A 12,435-nucleotide genomic window follows, 5' to 3' on the forward strand; every position below is an offset into this window, starting at 1 on the left:
GGGCTTCTTAAAGAAAAATTAACAGGTCTGTGTGAGCAGAATTCTTGCTGGTTGGTAGGGGTTCAAATACTTATTTGCAGCAGTAACATACAAATAAATTATTTAAAAAATCATACATTGACCCCTCCATGATTTCTAAATGGGAGAACTTGCAAAATCGCAGGGTGTTCAAATACTTTCTAAGTGGGAGAACTTGCAAAATCGCAGGGGATTCAAATACTTATTTTCCTCACTGTAAGTTTTATTGCTGCAGTATTCATATGAGTGGGAATTTGACCTTTACTCCAAATTTCTGAGTCTTAAACAGTGCTAAAGAATAGTGGAGCCAGTATCTGCCAAAAATGTTTCAGGAATTCAGGAGGAAAGCCATCTGGACCTGGAGCCCTGCCATTAGACATTTTATTCAAAGCTGCATGTAGTTCTATGATAGGTACAGGAGTGTCTAATGATTCAGTGTGTTCTTTAGATAGTTGAGGTAAGTTTAGATTATCAAAGAATGACTGGATATCTACTGGATTAGGTGCATTCTCTGATGAATATAGATTACTATAATAGTTCTTAAATATCTCATTAATTTCCTGTGGTGACTGTGTGTAGTTTCCAGCTTGATCTCTGATAGATGTTATCCTTGATTTTTCCTTATTGCGTTGTAGTTGATTTGCCAGAAATTTACCTGATTTATTATTATGTTCGAAATTATTATATCTAAGTCGTTGAATGAGGAACTCTGTTTTTTTCAATATAATATTGTCAAGTTGGAATTTTGCATTATTTAATTCAGACAGAGTTTGATCACTTGCGTTTGTTTGTTAAATGTTTAATTTTTTCTTCAAGGTCAGTTTCTAATTTATGCTCCATTTTCTTTTTATAAGAGGAATAAGAAATAATTTTCCCTCTAATTACTGCTTTTCCTGTTTCCCAAAGCAAAGAAGGAGAAATACTCGGAGAGTCATTTCTTTCTATAAAGTCTGCCCACTCTTTCCTTATGATTTTGTCAAATTCACAGTCCTTTAAAAGTGAGGTGTTAAAGCACCATGAGTCAGACGGTTTAATAGTGGATTCTATTTGTACGGAGAGTGACACAGGAGCATGACTGCTGATAGTGATGGAATGAATTTTAGAATTCATTTTGGGAGTTATAGAATTACTAGAGAGGAACAAGTCAATTCTGGAATGAGACTGATATACAGGAGAGAAAAATGTGTATTCCTTTGCCAATATATTTTTGATTCTCCAACTATCCACCAAACCAAAGTCATCCATATACTCCTTTATAGTTTTGGCAGACTGAGAAAGCCTTACAGATGTTGGAGAACTGGAACGATCTAAAGACGGGTTTAAAGCAACATTAAAGTCCCCCTCCAATGATGACTGCCGAATTGGCCATTAAATTAGAAATTTGTGAAAACAATGTATGAAAAAAGGTTGGGTCATCATTGTTGGGAGCATATAAATTAATAATTGTAAATATTTCACCCAAAATAGTTGCCTGGGTTATTATATACCGAACTTCAGGATCCATTAGAGAGTTACTGTATTAATGTATGTGTATTAGTGCATATCATGAATGCTTGGTCTTGTTGGATTTGTGAGAATCTACTGAATCTACTGGTACCTTGTTTCCCATGTAACAATAAGAAATATACTCAAAACCTGGATTAATCTTTTTAGTCACATAGCACTACTATTATTCTGAACACTATATCAGATCAGTCCAGGGCTTGGAGCATCCACTGGTCTCACACACCACTTCAGTTGGCACAAAATTGTTTTAATGGTATCTAAGAATCCTCAGAAGGGGACAGTGTTAGGAAATGTGTTTGCAAGGATTATACTTAATGCAATCGTGTCACTCAGCAACAAGAGTTGTCTGCCGTCACACCCAAGACGTCTACCATTAACTACATCCTCATTTTGTGATGACCTACTGAACATAAACATATGGGCAGTGTTTCTTTGCCTGCTCTCTGGAACATTCTGAGAGTTTGCAGTATCCCCACAAAGTTACTGGACATTATACAGTCTGTACACAGAAACGGTGAGTGTTGTGTGAAGCAGGGAAAGAATGTCTGACAAAGAATGGGTTATTGCTCTTGTCCTGTTCAACTCTTGCATGGGTTAGGGTTAGGGTCTGCTCTTATAAGAAGCTGAAAAACAATGACTAAAGAGTGGGCCGGTCAGTAAATTTTCCTTTGCTCTAGATAGATATGTTTCTGGTAGAAGACAAACATCTTGTTGTGTGGGCCGCTGAAGAGGAGGTACTGCTTGCCCACCACCAGAGGGCGCCCTGCCTGAATGGCAGGCTTCAGGCACCAGAGGGCGCAGCCGCCTCCCAGGAGCAGCCTGGAGTGACAGCTGTCACACATCAACCTTCAATCACCACATCCCATAAAAGCCGGGCAGCAACTCCACCTCCCTGCCGAGAAATCAGCTTACCCGACAGGTAAACGTCTCAGCCGTTATTGTGCCGTTCGCACATTTCTTGTTTCTAAGTTTGGCAGTCGTAACCTTGTATACTCGCAGCTTGGAGCTGAGTTCTTCCTGCCAGCAGTACCCGATCCGACAGCTGGAGGCAGTGGCCACCTGGGGACTCAGGACTTGGCGGCTTTGGTGTGTTGCAGGTCTCCGCTGGCAGTGGAAATCGTGTGGGGTCCGACTCTTCTCTGGACAGGTGTCTCCTATCCTTGAGCCTGCCCACACGTCACCTATTGTTTAATTGACTGTTACCTAAAGTCGTATCTGTATTCCGTTATGCACATTTCACAACATTAAATTGTTACCTTTGGCATTTTCATTGTCCATTCATTTACGCCCCCTGTTGTGGGTCTGTGTCACTACACTTTCCCAACAGAATTTCTCGGCCAATCGTCATGGATCCCGAGGGGCGTCAACCATCGAGTGACCCACCGATGGAAACGCAAAGTGCACAGGCGCCAGCAGAAGGCGTATTAGGTGAGCTGCATCAAATCTTAACCGCCTTCACTGCTCGGTTGGACTTGGTAACCGAGCAGAACGTTATACTCAATCGGAGGATGGAGGCTCTCACCACTCAGGTGGAAGTGCATGCGCAGGGCGCTGCTGCAGCACCTCCTCCTGCTGACCGAGTGCCGAATACAGACATTCCAGTGGTCATTCAATGAACCCCCCCATCCCCTGAAGCATACATAAGCCCTCCAGAGACGTACGGAGGTTGTGTCGAGACGTGCGCACACTTCCTGATGCAGTGTTCGCTCGTCTTTGCACAGAGTCCCGTCATGTATGTGTCTGATGCCAGCTGGGTGGCTTATGTTATAAACTTGCTTCGAGGAGAGGCACGCGCCTGGGCTACGGCGCTCTGGGAGCAGAATTCACGGCTCCTAACATCATATGCTGGGTTTGTGCGGGAGTTCAAACAAGTGTTTGATCACCCCAATAGAGGCGAGACTGCTTCGAACGTGCTACTGTCAATGAGACAGGGGCGTCGGACTGCAGCCGAGTATGCAGTTGACTTCCGCATCGCGGCAGCGAGGTCCGGCTGGAATACTGTTGCACTCCGCGCCGCCTTCATAAACGGACTGTCTCCGGTCCTGAAGGAGCATCTGCTGGCTAAGGATGAGTCGCAGGATTTTGACGGGCTTATCGACCTGGTTATACGGTTAGACAACCGACTAGAAGAACATCGTTGGGAGCGGGGCAAGGGCGTGGCTGGGCACAAGCAGTCCCTCTTCCTTCCGGGTCCGAAAGGGTGCCGCCGTCCCCATGCTCCACAGCCAGAGAGCTCCGTGTGGCAACAGCTCCCCCTGCTGACGAAGCTATGGACATGAGTATGGCCAAAGTGAAATCAAATAACAGACTACGGAGGCTGGCCCGCGGGGAGTGTTTTTTCTGTGGCTCGAGTGAGCACATACAGAAGAACTGCCCCAAGCAGTTAAACTACAACGCCCACCCTTAGAGACTGGGCTAAGGGTGGGCCATAATACTCACGTGGGGAAACCCCGTAAATCCCCACGCATCCCAGTCACGATCCTGAGTGGGGATCTAACCCTTCACGCCCCAGCACTGGTGGACACGGGGTCGGAAGGGAATCTGCTGGACAGCAGATGGGCAAAGGAAGTTGGGCTCCCTCTAGTGGCCCTACCTTCACCATTGACGGTACGGGCACTAGATGGCACCCTTCTCCCATTAATCACACACCAGACACAGCCGATGACATTGGTTGTGTCTGGGAATCACAGGGAGGAGATTGTGTTTTATGTAACACCTTCTACCTCCCGAGTGATTTTGGGTTTTCCATGGATGATAAAGCACAATCCCCGGATAGATTGGCCGTCTGGGGTTGTGACGCAGTGGAGCGAAACCTGCCACCAGGAGTGCTTAGGATCCTCGGTTCCACCCGGTGTGACAGCTAAAGAGGAGGTTCTAGTCCCCCCCAATCTGGCGGCGGTGCCAGCTGAGTACCACGACCTTGCTGACGTCTTCAGCAAGGATCTGGCACTCACGCTGCCCCCGCACCGTCCATATGATTGTGCCATTGATTTGATCCCGGGTGTCGAGTACCCGTCCAGCAGGCTGTACAACCTCTCACGTCCGGAGCGCGAATCAATGGAGACCTACATCCGGGACTCTTTAGCTGCTGGGTTGATCCGGAACTCCACCTCCCCGATGGGTGCTGGTTTCTTTTTTGTGGGCAAGAAAGACGGCGGACTCCGTCCATGCATTGATTACAGAGGGCTGAACGAGATCACGGTTCGCAACCGATACCCGTTACCTCTGTTGGATTCAGTGTTCATGCCCTTGCATCGAGCCCAAATTTTCACAAAACTGGATCTTAGGAATGCGTATTACCTGGTTCGGATCCGGGAGGGAGACGAGTGGAAAACGGCATTTAACACCCCGTTAGGTCACTTTGAGTACCTGGTCATGCCATTCGGCCTCACCAATGCGCCCGCGACGTTCCAAGCTTTGGTTAATGATGTCTTGCGGGACTTCCTGCATCGGTTCGTCTTTGTATACCTTGACGATATTCTCATCTTCTCCCCGGATCCTGAGACTCATGTGCAGCATGTACGTCAGGTCCTGCAGCGGTTGTTGGAGAACCGGTTGTTGGTGAAGGGCGAGAAGTGCGAGTTCCACCGCACTTCTTTGTCCTTCTTGTGGTTTATAATCTCCTCCAACTCCGTCGCCCCTGATCCGGCCAAGGTTGCGGCAGTGAGAGATTGGCCCCAACCGACAAGCCGTAGGAAACTGTAGCAGTTCCTCGGCTTTGCAAATTTCTACCGGAGGTTCATAAAGGGCTACAGCCAGGTAGTTAGCCCCCTGACGGCCCTAACCTCCAATAAGTCCCCTTCACCTGGTCGGATCGGTGCGAAGCCGCATTTGGTGAGTTGAAACGCCAGTTCTCGACTGCACCAGTTCTGGTGCAGCCCGATCCCAATCACCAGTTTGTAGTTGAAGTGGATGCCTCTGACTCAGGGATAGGAGCCATGCTGTCCCAGAGTGGGGAGTCCGACAAGGTTCTCCATCCTTGTGCCTATTTTTCCTGCAGATTGACCCTGGCTGAAAGGAACTATGACGTCGGCAATCGGGAACTTCTGGCAGTGAAAGAGGCCCTTGAGGAGTGGAGACACCTGTTGGAGGGAGCTGCGGTGCCATTTACGGTTTTCACGGACCATCGGAACCTGGAATACATCTGGACCGCCAAACGTCTGAACCCCAGGAAAGCTCGCTGGTCGCTGTTCTTTGGGCGTTTTGACTTCCAGATCACATACCGCCCTGGGACCAAGAATCAATGATCCGACGCCCTGTCCCGGGTACACGAGGAGGAAGTCAAGACTGAGCTGTCGGATCCTCCGGAAACCATCATCCCTAAGTCCACTATCGTGGCCACCCTCACCTGGGACGTGGAGAAGACCATCCGGGAGGCCCTGGCACGGAACCCCGACTCGAGGACTGGCCCGAAAGACAAAATGTATGTCTCACCAGAGGCCAGAGCTGCAGTCCTGGACTTCTGTCAAGGTTCAAAGCTCTCCTGCCACCCAGGGGTGCGAAGAACCGTGGCAGTGGTCCGGCAGCGCTTCTGGTGGGCATCTATGGAAGCCGACGTCCGGGATTATGTCCAGGCCTGTACCACCTGCGTCAGGGGCAAGGCAGACCATCACAGAGCACAAGGACTCCTCCAGCTGTTACCCGTGCCACATCGCCCCTGGTCCCACATCGGCCTGGACTTCGTCACGGGCCTCCTGCCGTCCCAGGGCATGACAACCATCCTCACGATAGTGGACCGGTTCTCCAAGGTGGCCCACTTCGTGGCCCTCCCGAAGCTCCCGACAGCCCAGGAGACAGCAGACCTCCTGGTCCACCATGTCGTGCGTCTGCATGGGATTCCATCCGACACTGTCTCTGACCATGGTCCCCAGTTCTACTCGCAAGTCTGGAGGAGTTTCTGTAGGGAACTGGGGGCCACCATAAGCCTCAGACGAATGGACAGGCAGAGTGGGCGAACCAGGATTTGAAGCAGGCCCTCCACTGCGTGACCTCCACGCACCCGACAGCCTGGAGCAACCATCTGGCCTGGATCGAGTACGCTCACAACAGCCAAGTCTCATCTGCCACCGGCCTCTCTCCGTTTGAGGTATGTTTGGGGTACCAGCCCCCATTGTTTCCGCTCGTAGAGGGAGAGGTTGGGGTGCCCTCGGTCCAGGCCCACCTAAGGAGGTGCCGTCGGGTGTCGCGTACTGCCCACTCTGCCCTGCTTAAAGCCCGGACGAGGGCCAAGGCCCATGCAGACCGCCGGCATTCCCCGGCCCCTGCATACCAGCCCGGGCAGGAGGTTTGGCTATCTACGAAAGACATACCTAGTGGGTAACTCAGACCACCATGTGGAGAACACACAAGATTTTGTGAACAAAATCAAGGACTTGCAGCTGGAGGCAGATGAAACTATGGTGTAAATTGATGTGACTTCGTTGTTCACCTGCATCCCCACTGCTGAGGCCATCTCAGCTGTGAGGCAGAGACTCCTGGAAGATGTGTCTCTACCTGAAAGGACCAAACTCACACCAGACCATATCTGCCAGCTGCCAAGGACATCCCCCTTCAAGTGGAATCCCAGAAACTGAAAGACTGCTTCATTAGACCATTCACCATTCTCAAAGTCCTCAGTCCGGCCGCAGTGAAGCTGGCAGCTTCAGCTTCATCCTGTTTTCCATGTCTCCCATATCAAACTTTACCACACCTCATCACTCTGCACCCCCGGACCGGCGCCGCCTCCTGCCTGGATCATCGACGGAGAGCCTGCTTGGACCGTGCACAGGCTGCTGGACGTCTGTCGATAGGGCCCGGGGTTCCAGTATCTGGTGGACTGGGAGGGTTACAGACCCGAAGAGCGCTCCTGGGTGAAGAGGAGCTTCATCCTGGACCCGGCCCTCCTGGCCGATTTCTACTGCCGTCATCCCGACAAGCCTGGTCGGGCGCCAGGAGGCGCCCATTGAGGGGGGGGTCGTGTTGTGTGGGCCGCTGAAGTGGAGGTACTGCTGGCCCATCACCAGAGGGCGCCCTGCCTGAATGGCAGGCTTCAGGCACCAGAGGGCGCAGCCACCTCGCAGGAGCAGCCTGGAGTGACAGCTGTCACACATCAACCTTCAATCACCACATCCCTTAAAAGCTGGGCAGCAACTCCACCTCCCTGCCGAGAAATCAGCTTACCCGACAGGTAAACCTCTCAGCCGTTATTGTGCCATTCGCACATTTCTTGTTTCTAAGTTTGGCAGTCGTAACCTTGTATACTCGCAGCTTGGAGCTGGGTGGTGGAAGTTGGAAGGAGTTGGCGTTTCCCACTCCTCACTTATCACTTAAGTATACTATTGGTCCTGCACATACTTAGCGTTCCTGTTTCCTGGGAGTGGTGGATTATTCCCTCAGGAAGGGACTGTGACTTTTGCTGACTGTTTGCTGGGTGTGCACACACCCACTTGATCTGTTTGTTCTTCCTGCCAGCAGTACCCGATCCGACAGCTGGAGGCAGTGGCTACCTGGGGACTCAGGACTTGGCGGCTTCGGTGTGTTGCAGGTCTCCGCTGGCAGTGGAAATCGTGTGCGGCCCTACTTTTCTCTGGACAGGTGTCTCCTATCCTCGAGCCTGCCCACACGTCACCTATTGTTTAATTGACTGTTACCTAAAGTCGTATCTGTATTCCGTTGTGCACATTTCACAACATTAAATTGTTACCTTTGGCATTTTCATTGTCGGTTCATTTACGCCCCCTGTTGTGGGTCCATGTCACTACACTTTCCCAACACTTCTGCATTTAATTTTGCAATGTGATTCATGATTTTTACCTTCTTTGCCTGTAAGCGAATGCCATGCACATTCCATGATACCAATTTTAGAGGATGCATGTTATAGAAAAAAAGAATTCTGATACTGCATATTGAAAAGGCTCTCCAAAAAGACAAACAGACACAAGTACGACATACATAAAACATAAATTACATCTGTGTATATTGAGTGAGTGTAACAAGTGTAAACAAGTTAAAGTGTGTGTGTAGTTTAAGGAGAGACTGTGTGCGGTGGGAGTGTGTTTAAATTATCCATCTTCTTAACACTGCAGATATCCTCAGAAGAGCCAAGAGGTTGGGGATGGATTCCAATACAGCTGACCATCTATATACAGTTTATCTACAACCAAGTAAGCACGTTCATTATTCTGCCTGTGCTGTTTCATGATCGGGTAAAGAATCTTTCTGTGGTCGTTGATTTCTTTTGGAAACTGGCCATTTATTCCAAAGTTGGTCCCTCTGAGCTCTCTGGCTTTGCTTTTAATCAGGTCTTTATGTTTGTAATGTTCCAGTTTGGCGATGATGGGTGGAGGTCTTCTGCTCTTGGGTCCACTAAGTCTGTGCACATGATGAAAAGTGATGTTATCGACAGTAGCTGAAGGAAGTTTTGCACCTGAAGTCTTTTAAGAGGGTTTCTGGATCATCTGAGGCAGGGTTTTCTGGTATCCCTGAGAAAATTAATTTGTCACGCATGGTCCTAGACTGAATATCCATTATTATTTCATTTGTCTTCTTGGTTTTTTTGGTTAGCTTGTCTATTTTTTTTTTTTCCACCGATGCTTTGAGTGATTTATTTTCAGACTCCATCCATTCTATTTTTTCATATGCAAAGTTGAGGCTTACCTGAATGTCTTTAATCTCCATATGTAACGCCATGAACGAACCCAGCTTTGTGTTTATGGAACGAAGCACACTTACCTCCACCTCCATTGTCTGGAGATCCTCTGTGTCTGTAGAGGAGTCCTTTTTCTTACGTTTACACGGGTTGTTGTCGTCTTTGTGTACCAGAGAAGCCATGTCCGAGCAGCAGGCCTGGAAGTAGTGATCAATGTAGTTTTCTAAATCCGTGATGTAATCCACCGTTGTCGGTTCCAGATATCCACGTCCGCCAGAAGGCTTTCTTTCATTGTTATTTGTAGATATTAAATTTAATCCAGCAGGTTTTTTTTTTTCTTGAAATGCCGTGTTGTTGAGTCTCGCTCCAGTCGCGCTGTGCCATTCTACGCCATCTTACCCCCCGGGCTCCGACGCCAGAGGGTTAAAGAGTCACAGCGCTTATTCAGGTTTGATTAGACCTGAACAATCACATTGTCTGATGAGCACACCAACATGCACCGACTGCGCTTTTATTTTAAAGAGTCACAGCGCTTATTCAGGTTTGATTAGACCTGATCGATCAGGTTGTCTAATGAGCACACCGCCATGCAGCGACTGCGCTTTTATTTTAAAGAGTCACCGTGCTTATTCAGGTTTGATCAGACCTGAGAGAGAGAGAGAGAGAGAGAGAGAGAGAGCGACAGAGACAAAGAAAGAGAGAGAGCGACAGAGAGAGAGAGAGTGTGAGAGTGAGAGAGAGAGCGACCGACCTGCTGTTTCTGTTGTTTCTGGATTTCTGAGTTGAGGTTCGATTCCCTGTTCTGAGCACATACATGTCCATCAGTAAGGTCAGCTGTTCTGAGCACACAGAGGTGCTGCAGCTGTGTGATCCTGTTCTCCAGATGATTCACTCTGGATGTACACACTCAGTTTTTGGATGTGTACAGGAGTGCGGTGTTGCACAGACATGCATGCAGTAATGCTATGTTGCGCAGACCTGCTTAAAACTGCATATTTTCTGTGTCCTGTGCTGTACATCAAAATAATTAAACATGTTTAATTTCTTCTGTCCTACATGCGTAGCCCTCAACATACTGCTGCATGGGGAGCAAAAATTCGGCGTAGAACTGCTAAAAGTGGGCATAGAGCTGCTCAACTCAGCGTAGACGGGACGCCACAATATGCAGCTCTACGTTTGCGCTAGTGTGAAAGGGGCTTAAGAAAATGTGGGGCCATTCGCGCTGTTAGCACGAAAACAGTGAGCTGTGGCACGTGGCATGCATGCGTATCACGTGTGCACGTGTCCTCCCCCAAAAACACGTGGCATGCGTGTCGCTCCCCCCCAACATGTGGCGTGCGGGTTGTGGCACACTTGCATAAAATGCTGATACGTATGTATGCACAGACATGATCACATGGGGGCCAGACAGCCACATCTGAATGCACACAGCATAGCGAGGCAACTGTCAGCTGATCGCAGCACACTGACAGCTGGAAATTCAAAGGATTCAAAAGAATTTTATTGTCATATGCACATAGGAACATGTTCCTTGCACAATGAAATGTGTCTACTGCATTTAACCCATTCTAATTGCCAGTTAGGAGCAGAAGTCGCCTTTAGGCGCCTGGGGACCAGCTCCAGATGTACTTCCCTGCCTAGGTCAACAGCAGGGCTGAGCAAACCATGACCAGCTCTTTACAGACAACACACACAAAACACATGAGCCGGCCCGGTACATGAACACATATAAAAGCACACACAAGGTAAAAATGTGGGATAGAAAAACCTTCATAGCTGCTGCATTACACAGCAGCAATGCAGGAAAAAAAAAAACATCAGCACAAAAAACAATGATCACACACAGACAGGAGATGAAAGACGAGATTTGAAAGTCCGGTTTATCAGAACACCCGGAGGCAGCCTTTAGGCACCGTCAACGGCCTTGTTCATCCATCTGGAAGGAGGAGGGGCTCAGCCCTGAACAGTTCACTGTCCACAGTCAACGTCAGAGCTGGAGAAGCTGAGGGAGGGAGAGACTGGGGAGCGAGGCTTCAGTGTTGTCCTTCCTTCAGGAGGTTTTTATCGCAGCGGCCTTGAAGTGCAGCTGTGTTTTTGGGAAGCCAAATGAATATCCAGATTAGCAGACGCCTGAAAGATTCCACAGTCTGAGAACAGAGTGGCTCTCAATACATCTGAATGTAGAAAGGATGTGGTCTTACTGACAGTCAAAGAGGTTTTCCAGCGCGGCTATCTTTCCGGAGATGGTATCCAACGTGCGGTGAACACCCACCGATTGAGCTGACAGTGCCCTTCCAATCGAATCAATCATGTGGGGCAGCATGGACAGGCCAATTATAGCTGCTTCAACCTTCTTGAGTTTCCGGTAAACCAGCGCTATGCCCGCTCCACACAGCAGAAAGCCGGTCACCACTGAGCCAAATATATACACATCTTCGACGTCCTCCACAGACAGAGTGTAAAGGCACATGACCTGCCATCTCCTCCACGAGTCCATCACGTAACCCATCACATGGGTCCTGGCAGCACAGGTCGGGTCCTCCGCCCCCGAATGTCTTGTAGAAAAAATAGTGTCAATTGCGTTCAGAGACCACTTTAACAGATCCATTTTTGTCGTTTTCCAGAAGAGCAAAGCTGCAGCCTCACAGACAACACACCACAGAAGCAGGAAAGATAAGGAGGGAGGGAGAAGAGAAAAATGCATCCGTCTCGGCCGAGTGCAAGCTGGCAAAAAAAAAAATGAAGGCTTCCATTCAAAATGCTTATGAAGTTTGTCTGCTTTCATCCATTGATTTTTTTTTTTAAAGACGGCGCCATTAAATGTGTCAAACATACTCCAAAATAGATCCTTAAAAAAAGTGTTGTAAAAAACATAGTTTAGGTGCACAAAACGTGTCAAAAACATGATCATAGTTGGGCGAATAAGGTAAGACATTATATTTATCTGCCCATCGGTTGGGCGTGTAATGCTCAATGTACGACTGATCTGCACAATGGTTGGGCAAATAGACTTTGCCATAGACGTAATTATGACAATACCTACATACATACACAATTACATAACAAATAACTAAAATGAATGATCACATGACACAGAAACAGAGAGTGAAATGTTGTTCTGGGCACTGAATGGACAAGGAGGTGTGTCTACCAACTGCTGTTGAGATATCTGCTCCTGGACGTCCCAGCTGGGGAACACATACAGTGTTTTGAAGGACATGAACTTACAACCGCTCACCGTGAGGTGCGTGTCTCTGCCTGCTGTCCTCAAGTGGAAATACATA

Source organism: Thalassophryne amazonica, chromosome 4 (genome assembly GCF_902500255.1).
Source record: "Thalassophryne amazonica chromosome 4, fThaAma1.1, whole genome shotgun sequence".
Taxonomy (NCBI): domain Eukaryota; kingdom Metazoa; phylum Chordata; class Actinopteri; order Batrachoidiformes; family Batrachoididae; genus Thalassophryne; species Thalassophryne amazonica.